This window comes from Grus americana, chromosome 4 (genome assembly GCF_028858705.1).
Source record: "Grus americana isolate bGruAme1 chromosome 4, bGruAme1.mat, whole genome shotgun sequence".
In the NCBI taxonomy this organism is placed as follows: Eukaryota; Metazoa; Chordata; class Aves; order Gruiformes; family Gruidae; genus Grus; species Grus americana.
The window spans coordinates 65,397,216-65,409,864 of NC_072855.1; the positions used below are offsets into that span (position 1 = coordinate 65,397,216).

The window sequence follows — 12,649 nt, forward strand, 5'->3', positions numbered from 1 at the left end:
TTTCATGGAACATGCATGCAAAAGCCCAGCTGACAATGATTTCCACCAAAAGGCTTGAAATAAAATCCTGGCTTTGGTAGTAAATGAGCATTTTTTGGCACTCCATAAAAATCCCAAATGTTTAAAAACTCACAGAATCCATGATTCCTGTAACAAACCCTAAGTACTGCTAATAATAGCAGTAATGAGCTTTTAATACTAAAACCTCTCTGGCAGATAGATTAGGAAGGAAGGGATATGTTACCTGTGCATGCTGAGATGGTGCATTGTGTTACATGCTCCTGAGCTTCTCACTTGTTTTTTGTTTCATAAATTACAGATGCATGCCAGCTTTTCTCTGCCTGTTCACAGAGAAACTGGATATCTTTTTCAAAGAGACATTTTAATTGGATGGAAATTACTAGACTCACTGGAGGGGGCAAATAGTTCAAACCTGCAGTCTGTATCATGCAGGCTTTTTGGGCCCACTTGAACAACCCACGGTTGGCGGGAGAGGGAGCCCATTTCATAGAATCATAGAATCATAGAATGGTTAGGGTTGGAAGGGACCTCAAAGATCATCTAGTTCCAACCCCCCTGCTGCGGGCAGGGACACCCTCCACCAGACCAGGTTGCTCAAAGCCTCATCCAACCTGGTCTTAAACACTTCCAGGGAGGGGGCCTCCACAACCTCTCTGGGCAACCTGTTCCAGTACCTCACCACTCTAACAGTAAAGAATTTCTTTCTAACATCTAATCTAAATTTCCTAGTCCAACAGTGGCTTCAGTTGAACTGCGACTCGGTAATGAAGGAGGAAAAACAGCACTTGCAGCACTCGCCATGCTCTTAGCCCTTATGCGTCCTAAGTAGGGATCTTACTCCTGGTCTGTATGTCTTGCTGTGTTTACAGCATGAGGTAGCACGCCCTGCATTAAGCCAAGTGAACTGCTCAGTGCTGTGCCGTGCCCCATGGAGAAATGTATTGCTTTCTGGCTAGAGATGCAAACTACTTTGCTGGGAAGTGGCATGCTGATCTTGAGTTGAGCAGCCCTTTCAGCATTACAAAGCCTTGCTGGGCACATAAACATCAGTCGAGCCACTGATGAAGTGGGGTTGACTGCTTGGACATTTCTGTACTGCATGGACTCAGGACTCATTGGCCAGCAGCCTGGAGCTTCTCTGATAGAGCCTCGAGACTGATGTAGACTGATGGCACGTGGTCGTGAAACAGACCTGCTGAGAAACGGGACGGTTGCGCACTGGCTGGTGGTTGCTGGCTGTATCACACTTATCCTGGAGAAAACGGTCCAGGAGAAAGACATGCTGATACCATCACGCATCCAGATGAATGTCTCCATACGTGTGGACCGGGCTAGGTCTTCATTTTGAGACTTAAAATATTTCCTGTCCTGAAGAAATGAGGTGTTTCACTCAATACAGATGTGCTGAGATGGACTGTTAGGGATCATTAATACACACCTACCAGCCATTTTTATTTTAAGAATATCAAGTAGTATTGGTACCTACTGCCTGTAGTTATTTTCTGTCTTTTTTTTTATGGATTAGGTGGAAAAAGGTTTCCTTCTCTGGACTGCAGGCCCAAAGCCATCCGCACAGTCATGAGGAGGCTGGAATATCGTGCCAACCCCTGGAGATGTGTGTTTGACCCAGAAACATAGATCCCCGTATCGCACTCAGTACTTGCAAGTATCAGTCTAAGGACAGGGGACTGCAAGATGCTGCATCACCTGGGAAGAAGCTACTTGAAGGTCAGCTGCTGCGTGGTGACCTCTGCGTGCAGGCTTTCTGGTCTATGGGAGGCACGCATAGGGTCCGCATCCCAACACAGCTGGCTCGTGAAGACAAGAGAAAGCTATGGTAAGCCCAAAAAAAGTTGCTTGGGTGGCACGTCTTCTGCTGTCTGATTTATGGAAGAAAGGTGGAGAACAAAACTCCCCAGCGAGTGAAGTAACAGAACAGAAACGCTGCAGTACTCCTGCAGCGTTGTGGTGTGCTTCTGTAGCAAGCAGCAGTTTATAAAGCACTTGATGATACTCTAATAGAAACAGGAATTTTTCAATGCCTTAGATGGCAAAAGGACTAAGACTGTAATAGTAAGTTGATTTAAATATCTCAGTAATTACCATGTAATAACTGCCTTTAGCGCTGTAACACTTGTCTGCCTTGCTTAGGTATTCTGAAGGGAAGAACAGCTGAGACGCTGCTTTTCTGCAGTGCCTCCCTAATACACTAGAGCAAGCTTTCTCAGCAACTTGTTAACATAGGACAAAAAGCAGCATCTTTCTTTCTGAGACACCAGGCTGTATTTATTTCCCTTAATGCTGCCCAGCAAAGCTACCTGTAGTGTACTCGAGCTATGTGACTGCTGTGAAACCTGTAAGTGACTCGAGGCACTTCATTCCTTTAGCCTCCTCTTTTGGCCTTGGGGTCCTGGAAGTTTTTTCTGCCCTGAGGAGGTGATGAAATAGCATCAATTGACATTTAATGTCCAGTGGTGGGGTGCTGGAATGAGCTCCATGCCTCGGTTCTTACCAATAACGCACTACTCCAAGTGAGGTTAGTGCAGGACAATCTAGAGGCTGTTGCAGTTTAAATTGTTGCTGTTAATGACTAGTTTCTGATACTCCTCTTCTCACAGGGTGCAGAGGTGGGAATGAGTAAAGCCAGCAGAGCAACAAGAAGTCCTTCTCTGGCAGCTTACAGTAATGGCCGGGACCCGACTGGGCCTGATCCCTGGGCCCAGCAGCACCAGGGCTGCAGCTGTATTGAGGGAGAAGGTGAGTGGTGCCAGGCGGCCCCTGGACTGTGAGCGTTCTGCAGGTGTGACCCAGAGTCGGGGGGTGCCACTGCCGAACTCTGGGGGCGGTGGGGGTATGACCAGCAGGGTAGGGGGGAAAGGGAGACTCCGGGTCTGGTAGCGGGGCTGCACAATTGACCTTGTTTAACATGTTAATCAATGCGCTGGATGAAGGGACAGAGGGTACCCTCAGCAAGTTTGCTGATGATACAAAACTGGGAGGAGCAGCTGATACACCAGAAGGCTGTGCTGCCATTCAGTGAGACCTGGACAGGCTAGAGAGTTGGGCAGAGCAGAACCTCATGAAGTTCAACAAGGGCAAGTTTAGGGTCCTGCACCTGAGAAGGAATAACCCCACGCACCAGTACAGGTTAGGGGTTGTCTTGCTGGGAAGCAGCTCTGTGGAGAAGGACCTGGGAGTCCTGGTGGACAACAAGCTCGCCATGAGCCAGCAATGTGCCTTTGTGGCCAAGAAGGCCAATGGTATCCTGGGGTGCATTGAGAACAGCATGGCCAGCAGGTTGAGGGAGGTTCTCCTCCCCCTCTACTCTGCCCTGGTGGGGCCACATCTGGAGTGCTGTGTCCAGTCCTGGGCTCCCCAGTTCAAGAAAGACAGGGAGCTACTGGAGAGAATGCAGTGCAGGGCTACAAGGATGATGAGGGGACTGGAGCATCTCTCATATGAGGAGAGGCTGAGAGAGCTGGGTTTAGCCTGGAGAAGAGAAGACTGAGAGGGGATCTCATCAATACTGGTATCTAAAGGACAGATGCCAATATGGGACCAGACTCTTTTCAGTGGTGCCCAGGGTCAGGACAAGGGGCAACAGCCACAAGCTGGAACACAGGAAGTTCCATCTGAACATGAGGAAAAACTTCTTTACTGTGAGGGTGACCGAGCACTGGGACAGGCTGCCCAGAGAGGTTGTGGAGTCTCCTTTTCTGGAGATATTCAAAACCCAGCTGGACACAATGCTGTGCAACCTGCTCCAGGTGATCCTGCTTTAGCCGGGGGGGTTGGACTAGGTGAGCTCCAGAGGTCCCTTCCAACCCCCACGGCTCTGTGAGTGTGTCTGGTTCTGTGACCGGCGGGTCCAGGGGAAAGCCCCGAGGAGGGCGGCGAGGGATGCGGCCGCGACCGTGGGGGAGCCTCGGGCCGGGGACACTTCCGGCCTGGGCGGGGGGAAACGGTGTCCCGGCAGGGTCAGAAGGCGGGAAGGCTGCGTCCCGCGGCACGCCGGGAGCTGTAGTCCTGGGGCTTTTGTTGCGCGTTTCGTGTGGTGGTCTGCGGGCTTCCCGCCGCGCCCCGAGAGCGCATGCGCAGTGACGCGCACCTTCCCCCCACTGCGCCTGGCCACCGAAACGAGGTGGGTGTGTCTGATACTGCGCATGCGCGCTGGTGAGCGCCCCCCCCCCCCCCCGCTCACTGCAGCCGTCTGGCGACCGAAGCGCAGTATTGAGGGTGGGCACTACGCATGCGCGGAGGCGCCGCTGTGGTGCACCTTGCCGTCCGCCGGTAACGACAATACGGTACTGCGGTGCCTGCGAGGCCACCACGCCGCCCTCGTTACTGCCTCCCGGTAAGGAAACGCCACCGCTGCTCCACGGGCGCGGTGTCGGCGGCTGCTTGCTACCGGCGCTCGGCGTGCAGACCGCGGGACGGCAGCAGCGGTGCGGCCTACGGGCAAGCGCCGCCGCCGGGTGCTCGATTCTGCTGCTGCCGCCGCCTGGTGGCCGGAACGCGGCACTGCAGCGCCGGCCCCGCACTGGGCCCAGCCGCTCCGCCGCACTCTCTGGCGCCGCCTGGTGGCAGAAAGGTGGCACCGCGGCAGTGAATTTCTCGTCCTGCGTCTCCTCTGCTGCTCCTCGTCCACATGTTTAATTCCTAGAACCACTGAGTCATTTAGGTTGGAAAAGACCCTTAAGATCATCAAGTCCAACCATTAACCTAACACTGCCAAGCCCGCCACTAAACCATGTCCCTAAGCACCACATCTACACGTCTTCTAAATACCTCCAGGGATGGTGACCAAACCACTTCCCTGGGCAGCCTGTTCCTGTGACTAATAACCTTTTTGGTGAAAAATTTTTTTCCTGTTGTCCAATCTCCACCTCCCCTAGCACAACTTGAGGCCATTTCCTTTTGTCCTGTTGTTACTTGGGAAAAGAGACCAACACCCACCTGGCTACAACCTCCTTTCAGGTAGTTGTAGAGAGCAATAAGGTCTCCCTTCAGCCTCCTTTTCTCCAGACTAAACAACCCCAGTTCCCTCAGCTGCTCTTCGTAAGACTTGTGCTCTAGACCCTTCTCCAGCTTTGTTGCCCTTCTTTGGACGTGCTCCAGCAGCTCAGTGTCCTTCTTGTAGTGAGGGACCCAAAACTGAACACAGTATTTGAAGCGTGGCCTCACCAGTGCCGAGCGGAAGGGGACAATCACTTCCCTAGTCCTGCTGGCCACACTATTTCTGATACAAGCCAGGATGCTGTTGGTCTTCCTGGGCACACTGCTGGCTCATATTCAGGACCTGGCACTGAGCCTTGTTGAACCTCATGCAGTTGGCCTTGGCCCATTGATCCAGCCTGTCCAGATCCCTCTGTAGAGCCTTCCTACCCTCAAGCGGATCAACACTCCCACACAACTTGGTGTCATCTGCAAACTGACTGAGGGTGCCCTCGATCCTGTCGTCCAGATCATTGATGAATTCCTCCTGCTATGTCTTGTCGCCTGTCGGTTTTTAAATTTTCTTTCAACATCTTTCTCTATGTCCCTCTATGATTAAAGTCCCTATTTTTTAAATTCTTGCCTACGTTTCTTGTACCTTCTTGCTTTTTTAAATTCTCTGTGTTTCTGTATTGGATTTATGTGCCAAGGTTTTGGTAGCAGTGGTGCTGCAGGTGTGGCTTCTGTGAGAAGACACCAGGAGCTGCCCCCATGGTGGACAGAGCCAGTTCCAGCTGGCTGCAAGAGGGACCTGCCACTGGCCAAAGTTCTCCAGGTGTGGCCTCACCAGTGCTGAGTAGAGGGGAAGAATCATTAGACTTTGCTACTTCCCCAAGGTGGCTTCACCAGAGACTGTTAGAAGCAGAGGTATTTCTGTCCACTGTCCCATCAGCCTGGCCTGTGAGGAAGATGCCTGGCAACTGGCAGGAGGCAGAAGAAAAGGAGGTGAGCTGTGCAACATGAGGGTTTTTTTAATATCTATCTTGTAAAATGAAATAATTTCCTATGGCCAGAACTGGTTATGACAGACACATCAGTCCTTACTAGAAGTGGGTTTGAAAGACACGTGGAAAAAAATTCTCGCTTTAACTACGAACATGTAGCATCTCTATTTGTAGTGGGAAGGCTTTGTGGGAAAAGGGAGTATTTGCCTCCTGATAAGGGGTTGCAGCCTCCTTCTAGGAATAAATGTGGTTTCATAATTCAGAAGCAAGAATGTTTTATGTAGCTCCCTGTAAATCTTCGGAAACACAAAGGAAGCAACATCTCTTTTCTTCTCCTCTAGCTTTCTCCATTTCCCATGAAACTGCTTAACCGTTTTGAGATTTTTGTCTGCCACCCAACATTACTGGCCTTTGCAATCAGTTTCCTCAACATGAAGGGGTTCTGTAATACCCTTTTCTACTAATTGTTACATAAGATAAGGACAGTGTAAGTATCAGAAATTTTCCTGTTCTCAGCTTCCCTAAATCAAATCAGTCCCAAGGATCTTTCTACAGGTTAGAAGAAAGGAGAAGTCACTATCCTTATCACACAGCACAGACGAAGTGAAGGGCAGCATTAAAGTCAAGGAAAGCTAACAACAGCATACAGCTCAGCACTTCTCGGTATGACTTTTTTAAAAAAAAGGCATGAGAGTCTTGTTTGTTCTTGTCCTTTCAGGTTTCTAGTCTAAACAAAATGGATTTCTATTCATTCTATTTAGATGATCATAATTTTAATAACGCTTTCTTCCTGCTACGTGTGTCAAAGACTTTTGTGTTCCTACAAAATTTAACCTTGCAGTACTTTTTTGTTTTCTTTTTTTTTTTAAACCACCAGTGAAAACTAGCAGTCCCTACCAAAACAGACTCTTTTATAGAAACCTGCAATTCAATTTTTCTATACACAGGCCATACAAACTATTATCAAGTAATCAACACAAACCATGCTTTATTTAACATATACTTTTTAACCCACCAGAATAAACCCAAGAAACTTTCTCCAAAAATCTGACTGTTGTCAGATCTATGGAAGATCTACGCAGTCAATTTATTTAAACATATTTAACTTCTGTACATAAATTTATTTTTAAGAATCCAAGCAAGACTACTGATTTATTTTAATAAAAGGAAAACTCAAGAGACCTTGCTAGCTTTTGTTGCTTTCTGTAACTATTTTTTTTTTCTATCTAATACTTATGAATATACTGCACAATAAGATAAGTATTCTTATATAACTTATTTATGTACTCATGTTCGAGGAAGGAATTATCAGCATTTTACTCAGTATTATCCTGGTTTTGGCTGGGATAGAGTTAAATTTTCTCCCTAGCAGCTGGCATAGTGCTGTGTTTTGGATTTAGGATGAGAATAATGTTGATAATACACTAATATTTCAATTGTTGCCAAGCAGTCAAGGACTTTTCAGCTCCTCATACTGGCCTGCCAACGAGAAGGCACAGGGCACCCAAGAAGCTGGGAGGGGACACAGCCAGGGCAGCTGACCCAAACTGACCAAAGGGATATTCCATGCCATATGGCGTCATGCTCCGTATATAATTGGAGAAGTTGGCCAGGAGGTGGTACGCGTCAGGAACTAGCTGGGCATCAGTTCTAGGTGGTAAGAAATTGTGCTGTGCATCACTTGTATATTATTTTTCTATTATTGTCATCATCATCATCATCTTCCTTTTCTGTCCTATTAAACTGTCTTTATCTCAACCCACAAGTTTTACCTTTTCCTTTTTGATTCTCTTTCCCCATCCCACTGGCGGGGAGAGGAATTGAGCGAACAGCTGTGTGGTTGTTTTAGCTGCCGGCCAGGTTAAGCCATAAGTATCTAAATCAGGAAAATTATTCTTTCTATATGTAAAAAAGCAATCTTCCCTTTTATTTAACTTGTCATAAAGCATACATAATACACACTATCCCCAAATTTCCCTTTACAAGCAAAGTAAAACACAAGCTCTTTGTTTTAAATTCCCCTCTCCCTTTCTTAGATAACTCTTACAACTGTTTTTGTACTTCCAGTTTAGCAAATCTTATAGACAAGGTAGATCTACAGAAATAACTTGCATAGGAAAAAGGAAAACCAACTCTGTATCTCTGCGCAGCACACCCGCCTGATGGCCTGCTTCCATGGCAAATTCACTTAAGTTAATTTTATACATGAAAGCCTCTAATTTAGGAAAAATATTTAGGTTTGTTCTGTATAACTCTTGACTTTTGCCTACAACAAGCAGATATTAAGGAATAGATTAATCAAACCTGAAGTTCATTTGGGATAACATTAGTCAACAGTTCTGGTGTAACTTAGGCAGAAAAAATCAGGGTCTGAGTGCTTTGCCAGGCAGTGTTCATTCTTGGTAGGTATATGCTTTATCACAGCATTGCTATAGCCTATTTAATGTTCTGCTTTTGATTTTGCTTCAAATTTACATTATGGAACTAGCTCTAACTATTTATACCCCAGTGTAAGTCTAGATGCAGGCAGCCTTATGCCTCATTGACAATATTTTCCTTAGAACCCTGGCTCACATGAGAACCTCTGTGTTGTCCTATTTCCTTGTACAAATACAGCTTTCTTCCTTTGTAGGTCCTCGTTAATTAAAAATACTTTGAATAGTTTGAATCCCACTGTAGCAAAACGTTATGGCATAACACATAAATTACGAAGAAAAAACTCCTACTAGTGTGGATCACTTCCCAGCATTCATAATAACAGGGTAGCACACTGCATTTCCAGCCCCTCTCACCTCCTGTCTTACTTGCTGTAAGTAGTGCCCCAGCAGTGCGGAATGGGCAGGGAAGGGAGGTGCCAATGGGCCATATCTGCCCTCCCCCCAAAAAGATTCACCACTCCTTTCCTTCTGCTGCTGCTTTGGAGGGTGGATCGGAGAGATTCTGCACAGGCAGAGCCAAGATACTAAGACTACTATTGTTGGAGGGTTTTAAAGAGCAGAAAGCTGTTTAGACAAAAATCATGGTCTCCCTCTATAAGTACAATTAAATCTGGTCTCTGTAGGAAATAGAGACCAGATGTTATATGCTGCCTCTTAATTTTTTACCTCTGCAAATTAAATGGGGGAGGGACACAACACACAGATAGTGCCTGCGCTCTACAATCTTCTGCCCTTTTAGATTATACTTCAGTGGATTATTCAGACTTACCTATTTTAGGACATTTCTATGTAAAGTATTTGCATTGCAAAAAAATCTATTCTCTCTACTTTTTTTTCCTAAGCAAATAACTGATTATCAAGATTTTATTTATCTGTGTGTTTCTCAGTTCTTTGATTTTTTTCCCAGTGTTTTATAGAACAGTCTGAAATTTAGCCGTAAAACTGGTAATTTTCTGACTGTAGTGAGTTTTCCTGAAACTGGCATATCATGCATCTTTTTATACAAGCTTGTTTTATCTCATTATTATGCTTTTCTTAAAGCTCCGAGTCTTCTACAAAGTGTTATTTTGTGAAAGTGTCCTAGTGAGGTGATTGACCATTTTCTTTATCAGTTATTTCCTACCAAGTTTGCCTATGGTGCGGGTTAATGTCTCTCTCCCTCTACTGCCAACTCAGCTGTAGTTAATCACGCAATTTAGTCTGATGATAATTTATTCCAGCTAATGATGCACGAGATGTAAAAAGCCCAAAGGAGGAGTTTGGGGGACTGGAAATTAGGAGGGGGAAAATTCCCAAACCAAACATTCCCACCTTTTTTCTTTGCAAACTCAGCATATCTTATGCTGAAATTACTGAGACAACATGGAGCCCTGCTTTTTTTTACAGTCTCTTGGTGGTAGAATCACACTTTAAATCATACTGCAAAAGCATGACTTAGTTAACACTTCATTATGCAGGAAGATTTCCACTATGCTGTAGTTGGCAGAAAAAAACTGACTTTCTTCTTGCATTTTATCCATCACCCACTTGAAATTAAGAAAATGTGACTTTAACTGTTTTTGTCTAAAAGGCATATGGCTGAATGTCTGTTTACCCAATCATCAGTTGTACTACATGGAAACATTAAAAATACAAAAGATCAGATACCACAGTTAAATTATTTCTGTGATTTTTTTTTTTTCCCTTCAAGGAGTAAATATTTCACTGTAAAGCATTATTTGAAGAGTAACATGTTTCAACTCAAGGATTGTGAATGCCTTACAGTATAACTTTATAATGTGGCTAGTTAAATGAATTTAGTAAGTGGAGAATATGGTTATTTGCTCACATACGGGTTTCCAAATTGTGATCTTCAGACTACCAGCTGTCTGAAGTGTCGTAGTAACTGGCATGTATGTGGTCCTAGGGCCATACCATCCCTTTTACAACTTGTATTAAGATGACGGGAGCCTCCAAAATATTTGAGGGTAGCAAATGGTATAGGAAATCTGGCAGCCATAATCTTAGTGGAAAATTCTTTTTCAAAAAGGACAAAATAGACTTATCACTAGAATAATACTATATCCTGCCCCTAACAACAGTCACACTCTTGTAACGCTGGAATTCAAGCCTCTTAAAATGTATGGATACTTATGGTTATTTTCTATAGGTGAACCTCAAACGCTTTATTCACTTTTTGCTCCTTTCTTTAAGGAAGACTTTTTAATAAATATTTGCAATATTTATAAATTCAAACAGTGAGGTTATATGCAACTAAATGATAACATCTATTTTAATTTTGTATCCTTTTAAGATACAAACTTAAGTTGAAAAAGAGAGATCCTTCTGAAATGGATAAATACCCTTGCCATTCTACTGGAAGTGTACTCTAAAAGGAAAGAGGGGGAAAAAACCACCCATGGCATTGTCATGAATTGTCACCAGTCCCGCTGCACTACCAGAACATGTAAACCTTTATTTCTGCACCTAGCCTTTTTTTTTTTTTTTGGATCTCTTTCAGCTAAATATGATGTTCTAACTAAAGATATCTCAGTGCATTTCAATGGGCATGGGCTTACGCAGAAAGACTTGTCAACCCTGGGCTCAGGTCTCTAATGATATGATATCCCGACAAAGAAATTACAGCAAATATTTTACAGGAAGTGCCATTAAGAAGTTATCTAGTCCACTTCCCTACTATAAATAATTTTAGATCCATTTATATAACTTGTTCAATGAAGAGTGCTGTGAATGTCGTAGAAAATCCCTGCTACTCTCATACCAGGTATTTCCCATTCTCATTATGGTAACACACAGGGGTTTTTTCCCCTGATGTGACTGGGTATCAGAAAATATTTGGAAATCTCTTTTGTTATAACTACCAGTGTTCAAAAGGAGCTAATTTTTAACAATATCCTGAAGTACCTCTCATTTCAAAATATCACATTATACTTGTATAAACTGCCTATAGACATAAAAAGAAACAATTAAAAGGTAGCCTTTGGTCTGTATTTCTTTAGAAAAAACAGTTTTAGCCTACATTAAATCAGTCTGTTAATTGATTCCATCTTGAAAATCCTCATGACAATGCAGATTCTGCTTTGAAAACTGACATCCCCTACAAGAAAGAAACCCACATAGTGGTACATAAATTTCACACAATTTGAAAAGAAAGACTGCCAGAAATGAAACAGCAAGGAATAAGTTTTCAATTTCATATGTCTAAGTTAAAATTGTGAGAAGCATTTCCGTAAAGGTAGTAAAAACTCAAATGGACAATGCCCTGAGCAAACTGGTCTAGCTTGGCCTGTACGACTCTTGGTTCTATGAATATATATTTTGTCATTGAGTAATTTGGGTTGGAAAGGCCCTCAGGAGGTCATCTGCTTCAGCCTCCTGCTCAAAGCAGTTCTAGTTTCAAAATTCAATTTTTTCATTCTTAGTTCAATCTTTCAATGCTTAGGGGTTTATGCATTCAAGTTTTTTAAATTTCCAAGGCTGGGGACTCCACAGCCTCTCTGGGCGGCATGTAATGGCATTAACACCCAACTCCATTCCTGCATAGCCACGATGCTTCTATTTCTACTGCACAGCCCATCCCCACTTCCAGCCCCATACACTTCCTTTTCGCATTTGAACTCAGAAGCTTCCTGTTCAGCCAGTCTGGCCGCCTGCCTGTACACCCATTTTCCTGCAGTTCAGGCTGGACCGTCCTTGTGCTTTCAGGAGGTTGGCCTTGAAGACTGACCAGCTCTCTGTGGTCCTTTGCCTTTCAGAACACCCTCCCATGAGATCCTGTCTACTGGCTGCCCGAACAAGCTGAAGTTCAGAGTTTTTAGCCTGCCACTGCTGCTTCTACTCTCTGCTACTGCTACTACTAGCTCCCTTTGCTTTTGAGGAAAAAAAAAAAATTGTAAGGCAAGAGCCAGTAAAGTAGATCGCAAACTGTGCAAAACCACACGATTTTTAAAATTACCAACATTGGATTAGAATTTTACCTGCTGCGTGATATTACATCCAGTTGCCTCCAGACTGTAACGGTGACATAAGATGACTCCTTATCTTTCAGTGTCAATTTTCTTCAAGAGAAAAAGGTGATGAAACAGTTGCCACCTTATGTCTGTGACTATGCTACATATGCTTATGAACTGGGAAAAAGTGGCCAGCCGGATTCAGAAAGAAATTCTCTATTCTTCTGTCTCTGCTTGAGACAAGGTTATGGGTATTTATTTTTGTCTGAATATTTTTAGGCTGCCTTTGAATCTCTAATAC

General features: G+C 44.4%; 1 protein-coding gene across 6 annotated transcripts in view; it reads left to right on the forward strand.

The window, feature by feature from the left end:
- The window catches only part of LRBA (LPS responsive beige-like anchor protein), a 466,837-nt gene that overhangs the window by 21,334 nt on the left and 432,854 nt on the right, over window positions 1-12,649 (forward strand). For all 6 annotated transcript variants that reach the window (XM_054824979.1, XM_054824981.1, XM_054824982.1 and 3 more), the window contains 2 exons: window positions 1,547-1,858; window positions 2,640-2,778. The gene's annotated coding sequence lies outside the window, so the exon portion shown is untranslated. The remainder of the gene's footprint in view (window positions 1-1,546; window positions 1,859-2,639; window positions 2,779-12,649) is intronic.